General features: G+C 36.8%; 1 pseudogene; it reads right to left on the reverse strand.

Annotated features, from left to right (window-relative positions):
• The window catches only part of LOC136884163 (histone lysine acetyltransferase CREBBP-like), a 68,499-nt pseudogene that overhangs the window by 21,874 nt on the left and 26,963 nt on the right, over window positions 1–19,662 (reverse strand).

Raw genomic sequence — 19,662 nt, forward strand, 5'->3', positions numbered from 1 at the left:
TAGGTAGGAACTGCAACAACTCCACTGATTCTAAAATATCTAACTATATTCTCAATAAAATCCAATCATGAGCACCTCATCAACACACCAAAATATAATACACTCACAAAAGATTGCTGGAAAACTCCATATTTACAACAACAACAACAACAACAATGGAAACAGTGTGAAAACAAAAGCGAGAACTAATCCACCATTTGTAGTTAGTCCGTTGAACAATGCACATATATGTTCAACGACTCTAACACTTGTTTAAAGATATATTCAATTGAGCAACACACACTTGTCGTTCCTGAACATAAATTATGGAAAGTCTGAGATATAGCACCTCCCAGCTTTCAGCAACATGTAATACCAGACCACCACAAGTGCTACAATACTTCGTGCCTAAGCACTCCACAATTGTAGGTCAGCCATGTTCCACAAACATTTGAAGTCCAGTCCAGTATAGTGCAGCAGTGCCACTCCAGTACCGTATATCCAGTTTCACTCTCGTATCGTGTGTCAGCACTACTTCATTCCTGTACAGTGTGTGTTAGCACTACTTCCTTTCCGTACAGTATGTGTTTCACTTGCCGTATCGTCTGCATATATCTCTCAGCCTTCCCCTTCCTCTCATATGATCTGTCTGGATTCATCCTGACCAGCCAATCATGAGTAGATCCTCTAGTCAAGACCATGTCCTGAACTTCTTCTTGATCCCAAGACAATAACAAATTCTGGAGTGTTTTACATGAGCCATAGAACTTTCCGATTACAACAATAAGTCCATCCCATCACACACTGGGATATACACATTATTCATGCAAATTTTCCAAGTTCAATATAGCAATGTTTTCCCAGCCATTGTACAAAACAAATTACTCATACCACATATGGAGACCTCCCAGCTTACAAATATTAATGACAAAATATACCACTGAAATACAGATAATAATAATAATAATAATAATAATAATAATAATAATAATAATAATAATAATAATCTATATAAATAAAAATGAATTGCTAAATGTGTTGCTAAGCGCAAAACTCAGGAACGGCTGGACCAATTCGACTAATTCTTTTTTCAAATATTCGTCGAAGTCCGAGTAAGGTTTTTATGAAGAGAGAAATTGGAAAAAGTGCCAGGAAAAACCGTAAAAGCCCCATTTATCTTTTTCCATTCAAACTGTTCGTCTCTCTTTCCTTCTCCCACGTTTGCGCTTAGCGCTGTCCTCCTCTAATCCAGCGCGTTTACCAAATGTCCGTAAATCTCAGTGTTATCGGTTAAAATGGGTGAATATCGAATTATGTACAAAATTTCAAGCCGCATTTGATGCCGTTAACAAAAAAAAAGTTTACAAAATAATTGAGTGTGAAAATGTTAATATAATGGAATGTTACCTCAAATGCAAAATCTTCTTTGCATAGAACTTATCATGTCGTAACTCCTATTTTATATTCACTATATTAGTAATTTTTTCACTGCTGGTAAAGGAACATTTCAGCTCGACATATATAAGTTTGTTTTTAAATTTAAATGATAAGAACATACACTATGTGTAGGCACGAAAAATTCAGTCGCTGGCCAACTTCTTTGCCATTGAATTTACATTGGGGGTCAAAGTGAGACAAATGGTCTTCAGATATGGAAGTTATTTTTAAAACAAACCCCAAGTTCTTATCTCACTTAGTTCTTAGTTTGTGACAGGAAGAATGTCTCCTTGGGTTTTGGTTTTGAGCGTACGCTCTCCAGACAGTCGCACCCAGTGTCGTAGTTAGAGACCTTTGTCTACCCTGATTGTTTTTAAATCTTTGCTTCTCAACAAACAAGTTCATCGATTTCTTTGGTTGATTGATTTATTTTGTGTATGCTTCCATATACAGTATACTCATTTCAAGACTCATGCCGCCTATATGACGTGGGCGGAACAACTTCGGTCGAAGAACTGGAAATGCTGCAAGCCAAGCCAATTTTCAGTCTAATCGGACTGCACAAATTTACAAATCAGTGAAGAAATGTACAATGAGGCGTTGATATCAATTGAGAACATGTGCTTGATGATGTCAAACAAAGTATTATCTCAATTAGGCATGGCCGCGCCCAATTGTCCGATGCACAACGCTTTTAAACAAGAGTTGCAACGTGAAAAACTGTACGATCTCGGTGCTTTAAGAGAATCAGTTCGAATAAATCTTCCGCTGTTGAACCAACAACAAAAGTATGTATTTGATACTCTAATGAAAGTTGTAAATGATGGAACTGGAGGGATTTGCTTCTTGGACGCTGCCGGGGGCACAGGAAAAACTTTCTTAATTTCATTGATTTTAGCAACAATTTGCTCACACAATTAAATTGCACTCGCACTTGCTTCATCAGGCATTGCAGCTACATTGTTGGAAGGTGGTCGAACAGCCCATTCAGCGCTAAAATTGCCGTTGAATATGCAAAGCAACGAAACTCCGACCTGCAACATATCGAAGAACTCTGCAATAGCAAAGGTTTTTCAGCAATATAAATTGAGAGTGTGGGATGAATGCACCATGGCACACAAAACGTCATTGGAGGCATTAGACCGAACCATGCAAGATCTGCGGAACAATCAAAACCAATTTGGTGGAGCGATGATTTTGTTAGCAGGAGATTTTCGTCAAACCTTGTCAGTGATTCCACGGTCAACGCCAGCTGATGAACTTAATGCATGTTTAAAGTCATCAGTTTTGTGGCAAAACATCAAGATACTAAATTTAAGCCAGAATATGCGTGTCGAGTTGCAAAATGATCCATCTGGAGAGATATTTTCAAAACAACTAATTGACATTGGTGTCCGGCTCCATGGCTAAGTGGTTAGCGTGCTGGCCTTTGGTCACAGGGGTTCGATAATCGGCAGGGTCGGGAATTTTAACCATCATTGGTTAATTTCGCAGACACAGGGACTGGGTGTATATGCTGTCTTCATCATAACTTCATCCTCATCACGATGCGCAGGTTGCCTACGGGGGTCAAATCTAAAAACCTGCACCTGGCGAGCCAAACATGTCCTCGGACACTCTCGGCACTAAAAGCCATACGCCATTTCATTTTTTTTTCTTTGACATTGGTAATGGTAAATTCCCTTCAGACGTTCTGACTGGCTGCGTTACTTTTCCTGACAATTTTTGTCAGTTTACTGAATCCAAAACTGAACTCACTCAAGTGGTGTTCCCAAACATTGCCCAAAATTACACAGATCAAATTTGGTTGAGCGAACGAGCTATATTGGCTGCCAAAAACATGGATGTAAATTAAATTTCAAAATTCAAAATGAAATTGCCGGTGAATTGAGGATATACAAATCAGTTGATTCCGCTGCTAACCAAGATGATGTCGTCAACTATCCACCCGAATGTTTGAACTCGCTGGATTTGCCAGGATTGCCACCTTGCATTCTTCAATTAAATGTTGCGAAATATCAACCAACCGCATCTTTTTAATGGCACACGGCTAGCGGTAAAAACATTACTGAACAACGTTATCGAAGAATAAAGGAGAAGACGTTTTGATACCAAGCATCCCTATGATTCTGACTAACATACCATTTGAATTTAAACGACTGCAGTTTCCAGTGCGGCTCACTTTTGCTATGAACATAAATAAATCCCAGGCGCAGCCATTGAGTGTTTGCAGCATTAATCTTGAAAACCCATATTTCTCGCATGGCCAATTGTATGTTGCCTGTTCCCGTGTTGGAAAACCATCAACTTTGTTTGTTTACGCGTCAGGCAATCAAACAAAACATATCGTGTACCTTAAAGCTTTACAATGAAAAATATCTTCATAGTGTTGATTGGAATCAGTGTTTTCTATGATAGTTATTTCCTATGAAGAAAGAGGAGTAAGCCACATTATCTTCACGCCATCAACTTATCAAATTACTTGATTTGCAACGGGGCGCTGTGAGGCTGAACAGTTCCCATCTACGTTACAGTCAATCATTGTTATTTCTGGGTAGTGATATGCTGTGACCCATTTGAGCATTTCCTTATTCACTATCAAGATATTAATATTGCAGGTAATGAAAACACATTTTTCCAGAAGTTTGTTACTAACTTTTGGTAGCAGTAGAAAATTAACTCATTTCATGTTGATGATTCATCATTTGCATTATTCAGATTTTTGCGTGCAGTACAGATTGAATTTGAGTTCGTTCCATTGTCATTTATTTTTGACAGAACGACGTTTGTCGGGTCAGCTAGTAGTAATAATAATAATAATAATAATAATAATAATAATAATAATAATAATAATAATAATAAATCGAATACTGACAATATCTCTCACTTCTACATATAGTGTGAGGGTGTGATATACAGTAGAACCTCGATAATTCGAAATCGGTTAATTCAAAATCCCACGTAATTCGAAGAAGCTCTCGTTCCCGGAAACATGAGATACAGTTTTGCATGTTATTTAAATTGTTTAATTCGAAATACGGATAATTCGTAATTCGAACTACAATGTCGGCCCCATTACCGAAATTCAAACTTTTAATTCGAAACTGCCTTTACATTTTAAAACAACAGTATGTTACAGAGTAATTTCAACTCGAAATTTATCCGCGTCATAATAGAACGCGTGTTCCGGAACTGGAGGGGTAGCCTTCCGCACTTACACTCACTTCGGTGGGTCTACAGTGCGCTTCATGATTGCGAAGTTAAATGAAATCGGAATTATTTTGTATTCAACCTTTGCAGGAACGCCGTAATATCACGCAACAGGCAGTGTGCGGGAAAACAGAATGCGCGAACACTGGCGATGCCGACAGTTGACGAAAAAGCGTGGCTCATATAATAAATTCGTAGGCACCGAACAATACTCTCATTGCCGATGAAACTGTATTGCTTTATTTTAATGCGAGCCCAAACGGACTTATGGTTTTAAAGGAGATAGTGCCAGCCGGGGAATCGTACAAGGGTCGGGGATGGGGGTCATTGTAGTGCGTCGCAATTGCATTGCACATGGAAGCGAGAAACTTCATCCTCTCGTCATAGAAAAGTTCGATAAGCTACGTTTTAAGGGCGTCGGGCACTTTCCATGCCAGTACAAAGCATCTAAAAATGCAAACAGTACAGGTATCCAAAAAATAATGCATTTCTACAGGGGAACCAGCATAATTTATCCTCGTCTATGAATTGTGTGATTTTTTTTCTTTCGTTGCGTGAGGTTATGTTCGTCAGTGATTTATCCAAGTGCATTATTTGAACATTGTAAATGCACCTTGTTGGATACATTTCGGAAATAGTTTTTCTATGGCATTGGAAAGGTTTAAACTGTGAATCGAGTTGATTGCATGTATTAATGGGTCTTAGAATACTTTGTGACGCGGCAAGTGTTTACATTTCTGAAGTACGAGAAAAGTGCCATGGCGGGAAATCATACAAGGATAGAGTCATAGTAAAGTTTGATTTTAAGGGCATCGGGTACTTTCTGTGTAAATACAAGGCATCTAAAATGCATACAGTATAGTACTCCAATGAATAAAGCACTTGCACATGGGAGCCAGCATAGATTTCTACTCGTCTTTGAATCGTGCTTTTTTTTCTTTCTTTCGTTGCGTGAGGTTATATTTGCCAGTGAGATATGGAAGTGCATTATATGAATACTGTAAATGCACCTTTTTGGATACATTTTGGAAATAGTTCTTTTTTCATGGCATTTGAAAGGTATAAACTGTGAATCAAGGTTAACTGCATGCAGTAACGGGCTTAGAATATTTCGTAACGCAGCAAAAATGCGAATTGGCGGTTAATTCGAAATCACGTAATTCGAAGTCCGATTTTTGAGTCCCAACGATTTCGAATTAACGAGGTTTTACTGTATGTACTATCACACAAAGATAGACAGTAAGACTCAGAATACACTTGTTAAGTTTGTTAAAGAATAGTGTAGAATATGTACATGTACAATTTATAGCTCTTTATAGCCTAGAAGTCATGCATTCACTGCTAGAAGTGGGAGGTCACAACAAACTGAACACCCCTTACTAGGTGAGAAAGAGATCTAATATACTGTAATTAGGTGTGGAGAATGAGTGAGAGATGTTAAAGTTATTCGTAGTGAATATCTATAGAAACCATAAGCTTCTGGTGGCCAAAGTGCAGGAGGTAATGACCATGAAGAGCATACCAAGAATTAAAGGGTGGAACTAAAGGAAGACGACTGTACACAGAAGTTCCAAGAAATGATCAAAAGCAAGTTACCAATGTCAGAGTCCAGCTGTAGTGGTGTGGAATGGCATAATTTTAAAACTTGTTTCATCAGTAGTGCAGAAGAAATGTGCAGAAGAACAAGCAGGAAAGTAATGAATAAAAGAACGTCCTGGTCGTCCTGGTGGAAAGACAGATTGAAAGAGGTGATAGAAAATCTAAATAAGGCCAAGAAACTGAGGGATGTTGAAAGATCCACAAACAGTGGCAACAATCAACTGAGAGACGGAAAAATACAAAAGCTAGACCAAGAATACTGAAATAGGAATTAGAGGATTGTGGGAGTAGAGAAGTACTGGGGTGAATTTACACAAAAACTACAGGAAGATAGTAAAGGAAACATGAAGATGATGTACAGTATGGTTAAGAGCAAGAGATATGACAAAAAGGATATCAAAGCACTCTAAACAGTAAATTGAACTATAGTCAGCAGCAAACAAGAGATTAGAAACAAAATGTAGACCTATTTTGATACACTCCTGAATGAGGGAGAAACTAATGAAGAGGTGGAAAATGCACTAAAAGAGGCAAAAAGTAGTAAATCAACTGGGAATGACAAAGTTACTGCCGCCATGTTCAAAGCAGCAATGTAGTGTGAAAATAGGGTTCCAGAGGACAGGGCAAAAAGCATTATTATCCCTTTATTTAAGAAAGTGTGCTTATTATAGAGGTATCAAACGTCTCTCCCATGGTCTGAAAATAATGGAAAAAAATTATAGAAACCAGACTGTGAGCAGTCCTGGAAGACAACAAGAGCAGACCTGATCTTCACCCTCAGGATATTAATGGAACAGCAATGGGAGAGAGGGAAAGACCTAACTTTAGTGTTCTTACCGTCTTACTAATAAATGGTGTATAACTTTTATACAAGGTTTATACACCGTTTATGTGAAATTCGTTACTAATAAACTGTGTATAAGCCTCCTGTGTATACATCTGTTATAGTTTTTCACTGAATTGCTTATACACACCAGGACCCTTGTATAAGCGTTGTATAGCAGTGAGTAGCAGAAAAAGAAACGAGTGAGCAGTTAATTTTCGTGGTGCAGTAATATGATCGTGGTGAAATATTCGACTTATCCATTTAATATGATGATCTTCACGATATTTTAAACATACAGTAGAAGACATAAACCAGTTTGAGGTTATGGAGGCTAGACATCTTCATAAAGTAAAACACTTTAAAGAGACGGAATGACAATGAAAAACTATAAAAGAAATTATGGTTGGGCGTATTTTTGTGTAATAATGTGTTACTGCTTAATAGAATTTTGAAATTGCGGGTTTATTATACATTATCTGCCTCTACAAATATTTTTCTCAAATTTGAGTATAAAAGGGACATATTCCTTGACATAAAAAGATGGTATAACTTGAAAACCATACATAATATGATTTCCATACTTTGTAGTTGAATATCGTCGTTGCCGGGACAAAACCACCTACGTGAAATATTTTAGCTTAAAACTTTGGCCGGTAAGGTTCTGTCATCTAAGGTGCAATATTGTGTGACAATGGTGAAGGCATTCTCGCTCTTCATAATGTATGTGCTGCGGGTCAGTATATCTCCAAAATATTATCACATAGGAGGTTTCGTCCCGGCAACGATGATATGCAGATAACTTATATGCTGTATAAATGTCTAATAGAAACTTTTTTGATCAAACCTTTCTTTTAGCTACAAAACAGTTTTTCCTTTCTCCTGAAAAGTAAGGATTTTCTGAATGTGTACCCTTTTCAATTCACCGATTCAATTACAATTGCTTACATTTTCCGTATTATCCCAGTTGGGAGCTCTTGATCTTTTCTTAAGCTTTTCCATTTATTTCATGGCTTTCATTACACAGGCAAGCTGGAATTCAAGAGGACAAATTGGGGCAAATATTCATTTATAGGTAGGGGAGTTACGGATTGAAATAACTTACCAAAGGAGATGTTCAATAAATATCCAATTTCTTTGCAATCATTTAAGAAAAGGCTAGGAAAACAACAGATAAGGAATCTGCCACCTGGGCAACTGCCCTAAATGCAGATCAGTAGTGATTGATTGATTGATTGATTGAAATGTTGATATTAATATAAGCCAATTTCCAGCTGTCTCACTTTGTGTTGCCACTGTCTTTTCGATATGCTGTGCTACTGCGCGACTTTCCGGAAAGTTCTGCTCGTAGATAACCAGCAGAAGCGATCATAAAGGCGGCGAGCGTGCAAAATACGCACAGACATATAGTAAATAGACTGGCAGCACTGTATCTCGTAGCATTGGTGCTACTGAAGCCGGAAACCTTGCAGCCGCCGCCATGTTATGTCACTACAGATCCACTGTAAACATATGTGCAGTTTTGGTTTATGTTGTTTTTATGTACATTTCACATTAATTTTTCGGCAAACTACGGTGTGGCAGAATGGTGAATACCCGCGTTTGGGTGTAGTTTTTCCTATTCACGATGAAAGAAGAAAGGAATAAGAGTTTCAGTACACTGGTAAGTGGCTTATATGTGCAATTAAATTCACTATTAAAGATGCCGAATTATGTAGGAGACAGAGAGCACTTCCTTCCGATATATATTTGTTGGCGTTATACCCCTTGTGAGGGAGTGTGGCATAGGGAATAATAATAATTGCACCGGGAGGTACACCCCAACACCGCGCATTTAAATCTAGCACCTAAAAGAACTCCTCTACTGGAGAATCCATGAAACTAGACTTACCTAAAACTTTACTCACAAGATGTAACAACTAATATCAATGGAATTTTGTTATTTTGAAGTTTCCTGTACTGTGTGAATTTCTACTTGTTTTGTTTGTCCTTCATCAAGAAGTTTGGACATTTCTCCATAGATGACACCACTAAAAAAACTATGATCATGCACCCTGGTGCAAAGTGAAAGAACTTTGAGTTAAAGAAATTTTGTATTCATTAGTTTTTTTTACTAATTGATGTTCATTTATTTTTGGGTTGGCAATATTTATATTTTCTTTCTGCCAATTTTGAATCTAGCCAATCCCTAATTTCTGTAATTAATTTTCTGCCTATCACAGGTTTCTTTCTCGATTCTGAGTGTCACTTTTGAATTTAACCAATAAAATTCTGTGGGTGTGCCTTGATTATTCATGAATGATCTCGAACTTTCCCCGAGGGTTTATAAACTGCGGCTTTTCTTGTCTCTTGGCCAATTGATCGTCGTCTTAGTGTGTGTGTGTGTGTGTGTGTGTGTGTCAAGCAGGAGGCGGATGGTGCCTCTTTCATCAGGCAGCAGTTCTTCAGCAAGGTAATGGCCACATAACATCTTACTTTCTTGCTAGCTTCGCAGTTTAACCTGAGGGAAAGGTCCGAAACATTAACTATGTAACCTAGTTTTCCTAAAAATGTAACTTTCTGCTGGCTTATTGTAATAACTTCATAAAATCTTTAAATGTAAATCGGGGATAGAGAGTGATGTACCCTCTCGAGCTCCCCTTCATTTTGGTTTGAGGTGACTATGTTTAGTAACTGGTTTTCTTCCTTTCCGTAATGTCTTAATTTATTCTTCTACGAGTCACCTCCATAGTTTGGGAATAGCCCCTGTTTCACCTTAGGTTTGAAGTGCTCATATCTAGGAGTGCAAGCATCCGCCTCCTTTCATTTTGTGTTTGGGCCATTTATTTAACCGTTTTTCCTTTTACATGAAGGCCCTGTAGGTTGGGTATTAAAAACCCCTGTATAATAATTTTCTTATTGTAAGTTGTGCCTTCAGAGGCCAGATTTTGTAAGTTGGCGTTGCCTTGAATAGGCTTGAAAACTGAGAGCCTGTTAGCTCTTTTTCAAAGTAAGATTGCTGTATGCCTCTTGGAGGCTAGATGTTGAATTTTGGGAGCAAGTGCTCCATGAATTTAGGGGATTTCTGCCCTTTGAACAAATTTGTGCTCATTTATAAATTTGAGCTGGGAGCTCAAAAATTGAAAAGTGAGGTGCTTGAAGCCCGGGACCTGTAGAATTCACTAAAATTGTGTTTCCTTAACTTGGTTCTAAATTGCTCATTGTACCTGTTACATTGTTATTTGTTAATTTTGAAATTCTAAAAAAATATAACCTTTGTTAAAGTTTTAAATTCAATTCTTGACGTTGTAGTTAGACCCATTCCAGCCCGCACCTTCTTTAACCTCTTTCTGCTCCATGGGTAACCCCGTAAGAATAATAATAATAATAATAATAATAATAATAATAATAATAATAATAATAATAATAATAATAATAATACCGAGCTCAATAGCTGCAGTCGCTTAAGTGCGGCCAATATCCAGTATTCGGGAGATAGTGGGTTCGAACCCCACTGTCCGCAGCCCTGAAGATGGTTTTCCGTGCTTTCCCATTTTCACACCAAGCAAATGCTGGGGCTGTACCTTAATTAAGGCTATGGATGCTTCCTTCCCACTCCCAGCCCTTTCCTGTCCCATAGTCGCTGTAAGGCCTATCTGTGTTGGTGCGACGTAAAGCAACTTGCAAAAAAAATAATAATAATTGAATAATAGTGGCCTCGGTTCCTTCTAATTTTTAAAGACATATTATAAGGATGACAAACGCACTGATAAAATTAGAGTGGAAGGATTATTACAGATTATTATTAAATATGTCTCAGAATATGTGGTATAATAATTTCATGTGGCTATTTCTTTTTTTTTTTTTTTTTTTTTTGCTATTTGCTTTACGTCGCACCGACACAGATATGTCTTATGGCGATGATGGGATAGGAAAGGCCTAGGAATTGGAAGGAAGCGGCCATGGCCTTAATTAAGGTACAGCCCCGGCATTTGCCTGGTGTGAAAATGGGAAACCACGGAAAACCATCTTCAGGGCTGCCGACAGTGGGACTCGAACCCACTATCTCCCAATTACTGGATACTGGCCGCACTTAAGCGACTGCAGCTATCGAGCTCGGTGTGGCTATTTCTAGCTAGGTGCAACCCTTGTAAGGCAGGCCCTCCGATGAGGGTGTGACGGCATCTGCCATGTGTATGTAACTGCGTGTTATTGTGGTGGAGGATAGTGTTATGTGCATTGCAGGGATGTTGGGGACAGCACACTCAGCCCCCGAGCCACTGGAATTAACCAATGAAGGTTAAAATCCCCAATCCGGCCGGGAATCGAACCCGGGACCCTCTGAACTGAAGGCCAGTATGCTGACCAATCAGCCAACGAGTTGGACAGGATTTGTGGTGAAGATGTTAGTCAATTCTCTACAATGTGACACTTGTAGGAAAGTAGTTGTGCGTAAAAAAGAAATCCTTATTGATTCATTTCTTTCAAGAATAGAGGTAATTTGGATGTTCCTATGAAAGATGTTGTTCATGTGTGCAAGCTTACTGAGATGTATTTCCGAGAGAATAAATGTAATGGTTTAAGCTGAGTCGTGAAAGGGAACATCCCTAATGAACTCACAGCTGTTGTATGAAACATTTTAGGCTCACATACTTTAGATCTGAACCCAAGGACACGCACGTTTATCGCCTTATTAGTGTAATTTCATCACAGGGCTTGAAAATACGTGTGAATCATGCTATAAGAGACTTGAATGGAAACAGATTTGATCATACATTGGTCTGAAACAGGTGGCTATTTTTAAGCATTTATACCAGTGTTTCTCTTTCTTAACAATAAAATAAAGGACCTAATAGGTCTAATTAATCAAAATTATTGCTATTATTTCTGAGTGCTTTTAATTATTTGAATTACCTCCTGTCCAATATTCCCGTTTCAGCTACTATTTTACATTAATGCGTCGAGGAAGTGTAGTGACGTAAGATGACGGCGGCCGCACGCTTCTGGCTTCAGAATCCTGCTGCTCATTGCCAGTCTATATCTATATGTCTGTGGAAATATGTCAGTGAACTCACGGCCAACTGGATCTCTCGCTGCGCTCCCTATACCGGCCTTGAAAATCGCTTGTGAAGCCCAGCATAAAGCTGTAATTGGAAAGTTTAACCATAATGCCGCTGGAGCGCTGGCCTCCTACTCACTGACAGGAAGCTGTATACTGCAAATTGCCGCATTTCCAGTTTTATTTATATTGTTTCACTGTCGTAAATGTTTGCAATGTGTTCGCAATGAGGTGCTTGTTGGCTTGATATTGAGAGCTGATAGTTATGCGCTAGTGAGTTTAATTTTTTATTGTATATTGTGATTATATTTTTAAATTGTGTTTACAAATCTTGGAATCTGTGACATTATTCTGCGCCCTTTTGTACTTTGAGCAGAAATTTTCTGTAAACAAGAACAAATGTAATGAGTGGCTCAAAGAGATTTCTCGCTGTAACGTCGTCCTAAACAAGAATTTTAATTTATGCGCTAATTCGTTTTTTTAATGGTGTAGTGATTTGCTTTTCTTTAACTGGGTTTGGAAATATTCAAATATGTATTGCTGTGTGCCTTTTTGTATTTCGAACAGAAAAAAAAAGAGCAAAGGGACAATATCATTTCACGAATTCTCTGTAGACCAGGACAAAACTACGAAGTGGCTCAAAGCAGTTAGCACTTTCATCTTAGTTTTCTATTTCTTCTTCTTTCTTTCTTTCTTTCTTAAGTGGTTTACCCCTCCAGGGTTCGCTTTTCCCTCAGACTCAGCGAGGGATCCCACCTCAACCACCTCAGGGGTAGCGAGACTTCGGGTGGCCGCAACTGCTATGCTGAACAGGAGCCTTGTTTTGGGGATGGGAAGATAAGAAGGGACAGACAAAGAGGAGGGAAGGAAGCGGCTGTGGCACCATCCCTGCAGTTGCCTGGATGAGAAGTGGGAAACTATGCAAAAACACTTTGAGGATGGCTGAGGTGGGAATCGATCCCCCCTCTACTCACCTGACCTCCAAAGGCTGAGTGGACCCCGGTCCAGCCTTCGTACCACTTTTGAAATTTTGTGGCAGGGCCAGAAATCGAACCCGGGCCTCCCAGGGGTGGCAGCTAATCACGTTAATCAGGTATGTTTTACCCATAAATTTTCTTTCATTGAATAATCCTTTAGGTGGAGTCAAATTTGCCATATGACAACAACAAAACACATTTTTATCCAAGTTAATCTGAACTTTAACATTTAAACACTGACAAGTAGGGACCATTACTGTTATGACGGTAAGGGCATCGTATGAAGTGTTGTTACCTGAGCAATGAACATTTTACAATGTATTTATGGAAAATACTATTCTCTCACTGAGTTTTTATTTAAAATTCTTCTTCTCTTTCACTATTTGTTTTACGTCGCACCAACACAGATAGGTCTTATGGCGACGGTGGGATAGGAAAAGGCTAGGAGTGGGAAGGAATCGGCCATGGCCTTAACTGAGGTACAGCCTGATGTGAAAATGGGAAACCACGGAAAACCATCTTCAGGGCTGCTGACAGTGGGGTTGGAACCCACTATTTCCCGGGTGCAAGCTCACAGCTGCGCGCCCCTAACCACAAGGACAACTCGCCCGGTATTTAAATTTCTAGTGCAAGGTATGAATGAAATGTAATCTGAAACTATTATATTGAAATTAAAATTTAAACATGTTTGAGTCAAAATATTTATGTTATCCATACAACGAATATAGAAAAAAGTAAGAATTTTATGTTTTGTCCAGCCCCTTTCCTGAGAGCAGCACTTGAAGAATTTAAAAATTCTAATTGAACATCGACTCTTAATCTCAAGATTAACATCAGAAGACAAAAGTATTGTGGTCAGTTCTGCTATGAATCTAAATGCCATGATAATAAAAACAATTACTATTATTACTCACAGTTAAAGAACGCAGTTTCATTTCACGACGTTATTTTGGCACATATCAATGAAAGTAGCCTTTAGGAGTAATCATTTTAATGGTATTAGTCAATGTAACGTACTCCTTTATTCCCTAAATTAAGATAAATTGGCAATCAGAATCAATATCAGAACGTGAGCTGGACTACTACTCCATCTCTCCGCGGTTTCATTTCACTATATAGAAATAATATGAATCACCACCTTATCAATACACTATTTTATTTACTACCAAACTGGTAAATAGGGTCAATACCGGTTTCGACCCCTAAGGGGTCATCCTCAATTGACACATATAAATATCTATAAAAACATCACATATAATAGTTAAAGTTTAAAATTGATGTGTCGTTAGTATACTGGTAAGTACATATGCATGTATTATGGAATTTATAAGTTTGTTCTATTAGAGCTATTATGTAGATTTTCTGTTTCTTTGTAAACAGTATCAAAAGTATTGTATTGGATGTGGTTCATCCATTTGACAAAATGCTAGTGGATTGAATATGTACATTTGCTGAGAGGTACATGCTATTCTATTTTACAATTTTTGTTTTACATAATATGGGGTAAAATTATTACATTTGCACATATATGGTGATATTAGGTACAATGTAGGGTGTTAAAGATGTACTATTTGAATTTTTAGTATCCTGATTACATTTCATGTAGTGGTTGTAAGGTTTACTGATTCACTTGTTTAGTTCAGTTAAATACATAATGACCTTGTTGGTTTGAATTCTTATGATTAAAATATTGGTATGTAATACCTAGTTAACATGAATCCTTAATATTAATATATAAGTTTGTAGCACCTCTTATTCCCGTTTTCAGTCTTTAAATAGAATTGTGTCTTGACACTTTATTTTGTTAGACATATAAAAGTCTTGTTAAAATAAAACTTTGGGGCTAAAACCGGTATGAAATACCTATTTAAAATACATTAGATAATGGTATTGATATGTGGTGCTATGTGCATATTCAAAAAGTCTAAATGAAATATAAATATAAATTTGTGACAGTACTGTAGGTTGTAGTGTTGTAGTTAACGGCTGGTCCATTAAAAATATATATGTTTACTTGAATAGGATCGATCACATGCTGTACACGTTACGAGTGAAATTGCATAATATATTATAGTAATAACTGGTAATTTTGTAGGATACTGCTGTTGTAGTTGGAAATCTTGAATATCATTGAGAAAATGTTCTCATCTTGTCGCGTGTCGAATACAGGTTGAGTAGGTCACCATTAAGAGATGAAGTGCATATTGGATGTCGTATATCTAAATTAGGTTGTACGTTGGTTGTATCGTGGAGACGTGTTGTAAATTAATATATCTGTAAGTAGAAATAATAAGTGTGTGAGATAATGTATCGAAAGAATGTAGTGGCAAGTATATATCGTATTACTTACGTTGGCTGTTGGGATCGTGTGCTCTGTATGGCTGTCTGTTGAGATCTGTAGCGTGTTGCTCTGAGGTTATAGTTTACGGCGGTAGAGGGGAGGCTTGAAGGGATGGGTGGAGCGCTTGTAACGGGAGTGGGATTAAAGGAGGGGAGGTCTTGGAGCGGTAGATTTGTATTTATGGATTTTTGTTTATCTATTCTTTTTAAATAATAATCTTTCAGGAGGGGAATAACTGTATGAAAAAGAATATTATTTCTGTCTATGTTATCGTTCAAGTTGGAATTTGGATTAACGTATTTGTCTAAGTTTATATAGAATTCTTCTAGTATACTGAGCAAGGGGCTTTTTGGGTTTATTTTGAGGATTTGCATATCATTACTGATGTCTGTAAACTTATGTTTCTGATCGTTGATGTGTTGTCCCATGGCTGAGAAGTGTCTATGTCTAACGGCATTTACGTGTTCGTTGTATCTTATTGAAAAACTTCTACCAGTAAGCCCTACATAACTGGCTTGGCATGTACCTCTCAGCAAATGTACATATTCAATCCACTAGCATTTTGTCAAATGGATGAACCACATCCAATACAATACTTTTGATACTGTTTACAAAGAAACAGAAAATCTACATAATAGCTCTAATAGAACAAACTTATAAATTCCATAATACATGCATATGTACTTACCAGTATACTAACGACACATCAATTTTAAACTTTAACTATTATATGTGATGTTTTTATAGATATTTATATGTGTCAACTGAGGATGACCCCTTAGGGGTCGAAACCCGGTATTGACCCTATTTACCAGTTTGGTAGTAAATAAAATAGTGTATTGATAAGGTGGTGATTCATATTATTTCTATATAGTGATACCAATCAATACGGACATGAAGCTTATAAATAATAATAGTTTCATTTCACGACATTATTTTGCAAATATCAATGAAAGTAACCTTTAAGATTAATAATTTTAACAGTATTAACTGTACCATTTCATTGCCCTGATTACATCAAAACGAGATGTTACAACACCAATTTTTGCCATGCATTGCTATAAAATGACAAGGATTACATAATAGAATTAAAGAAGCCGTGAATATGTCGAGAGAAATACAGACATAATGAGTCAAGTAAGCCATGATCAGGAAGTAAGACGTTCAGACCTATAGAATCCATGCGGCCGTGATTAAGAAAAATACAGAATCTTTTAAATTGTTAAACCAGCAAAGTGAACAATCACATTATATGTTGAGCATCTGAACGAAGTAACACGTGAGATTCAACACGTAAAGAAGGAAGAAACTGGTTATGGGAGAAGATTTAATGATTGTTTGTAGGAACAATTAATAATATAAAGATATTACGCCAATTCTCGAATAAATATCAAGATTATCGAGCGTTTTAAAAAAAATAAACAGAGAAGAAGAAGTAAAGTGACGGAAACCATAGATCGAATTGGAAATTAACAAGGATTACTTAGAGAGGAAATTAGATCTCACCAATTTGAAGTACATTTATGTCAAACTAGAGATTATTTAAAGTACTTTACAAATCTTATAACTGAAGATATAATTGTTTACGGAGGAATAATCTACTTGAGAGTAGAAATTAGATGCAAGGTAGTTCATTATATAATTGAACCGGAACAAATGACGTTGTCAAGTATGTTTTTATCGCATGTATATGACGGCATCATGATGAGCAACTAAGCCGAAAATGGGATTGACAACTGGCGGAGACCACCCTGCTGATTCCGCAAACCTGAGACTGGTGACTACTGCCCGGAGATGACGCAGACATGACCTGGAGCCGATGAACCAAAGAAGATCGAGATGAAATCCAACCCAGTCCAGTAACGTGGGCAGAAATAAGCTAAGTTCCATGTAGTTTAATATTTTTTTAAATTAACCATATTTTACGTGAAATGTAATGTGTTGATGTTTGGAATGTGATTACAGTAAGATCAACATTTATATCTTAGAGAAATGATTTCAATGTGCAGTGTGTTCGCAAAAGAATTCATATAATTGTTTTGAATGATGGGTTTAGGTAGTCTTTGATTACGTAAACTAACATTCATATGTAGGGATGCTAATATTCATTTGTGGAGAGTTTTGAAAGTGATTCTTCGACGTATTGCTAAAGAAATGTGTTATTCATAATACGATCCAATTCAATTGCAATGCGAAATGGAAATAGATCATCTTACAGGACAGTAAAACTTCATTCAACGTCAAATCATCACCAAATGTAAGTAGATATGAGTCTAATGCACTAATGCCTGTATTTCTTTCACAGGAAAAGAGTAATTGCTTGTATTTCAATAATAATCAAACCCATAAAGCATCAATGTGATATGATAGCGGGATATTGAAATATTATGCTACTAAGAGAGGAATAATTGATATTTATATGTGTAATTGAAAGTATATACGATGGAATAATGAGATTAGAGTTGTGAATATTATGATGGATATATTTGCTGATATGGTTAATGTGAAGTTATGATGTTGATGATAAGAATATGATGATAGATAAGTATTTATGGTTAATTGATGGTAATTACACAACATAATACTAACTATAGGTTGTAGTTGTCATAATTGCGTCTTGAATTACGTAGTGGCGTATGATGTTGGGTTGATATGATATACATATGGTTATATATAGTTATTGGATTCGCAGGCTATTAACGGTGTACGGTCGTCAAAATATTATTTCCAAATAAGTGATACTAAGGTATAAACTTGGTATTTTCTAGGAGAATTTTGCATGTTTGTGTTAAGTTTTATTTGATTAATGTCGAAGCTATAATTTATTGGAGGAAGCATCTTCATAATTTGAATTACTGCCATTAACAAGTAAATAGTTGTCAACTACGACATTTCTTGGAAACTTCGCAATTAGGTGATTGAATTTAAAGGAGAATTTAACCCTGGTAGATGTATGACCTTTTTATGAAAGTGATTATGTTATGTTAGGCGATTCCCACACATTTTTCAGGAAATATTGCAGATATATTTATTCAATGACAGATAAAACTTATTTGATTATTTTTTTATTATTATTGGTATATTATAAGAATAGCCATTGGAAACTATAATAAATGGAAATTACTTATTATGCTTACATTATGAATGAAGTTTAAGAAAATAAGAGAAGATTAATGACTTGTGGAAGTCATAAATAAGCATTCTTGATATTTCGACAACATTGCTAGACAATATAATTGATAAATATTTTAACTGATTTTTCCTCATTTTAACATTTCTATTTAATAAGTACAACATATTTTTTTATGAGATAATGGTTTTATTTCTTTTGAATGAGAATACTATGTATGTAATTGAACATTTTGATAATTTAATAATTCATCCTAAGAAACGAAATGATCATGAATAAAACTAGAAGTTAAGAATTTAAATAATTATTATTGCTATTTTATTTCATTATTATAGAAGATTAGTTTAAGTCGAATTATTGCAAGATTATGATTGGATGAACTTGAGAGTTGATTTTTTTAAAAATACATTTAAGAAGAAATGGATATGCTGGTAAACAAGAGAAGAGAATATGTGGTTCCTCAGTCGCTCACACGTTAAAAATAATTTTTTTTAATATACATAATATTTATCCCTGAGAGATGTCGTGCAGCGAATCAGAAACTTATTTGACGCCAATAGTGAAATGTGGGAAGGAGATTGTCGTCCTAATCAAAAATATGTCGGCGAAAGAAAATTTATTTTTGTCGGGTCAATAAAGAGGGGTAGAGCTGCAAGTACACATTGTACAATATAAATGCGTGGTTGTATGTTAATCAGTGATGGCATGTTGAAATGGCCTTCAACTGTGAAATAAGGAAAGGGGAAGATGCCGTGGGACAAAGTGTAGGCTCATTTATTTGGCTCCTACATGTGCGGCAGTTTGAGGAGAGAGGCAACCGGTGCATAACTTATGTAACATTCTCCATAACTTTAAAGTATGATAAATTGGCCATTAAAGTCAATATCTTTTCCATAAAGAAGTATGCATTTCTACCGCAAATAGATAGGCCGCCAGCGCCACGTGTTGGGCTGTGTAACTACTCCGATTACAGTGCGTTGACCCGATTGTCAAGGTCGGTAAGGAGCTAGCTAGAGTGACGCATCAAGTTGGCCGTGGTGAACTGCGGGAAGAGATTCCTATGACTTGGAACGAGTGTATATGTGCTGTATTGTAATGTAATGTGTATACCACGTTTATTAGTAAGAA

The sequence above is a fragment of the Anabrus simplex genome, chromosome 12 (genome assembly GCF_040414725.1).
Source record: "Anabrus simplex isolate iqAnaSimp1 chromosome 12, ASM4041472v1, whole genome shotgun sequence".
Lineage (NCBI taxonomy): Eukaryota > Metazoa > Arthropoda > Insecta > Orthoptera > Tettigoniidae > Anabrus > Anabrus simplex.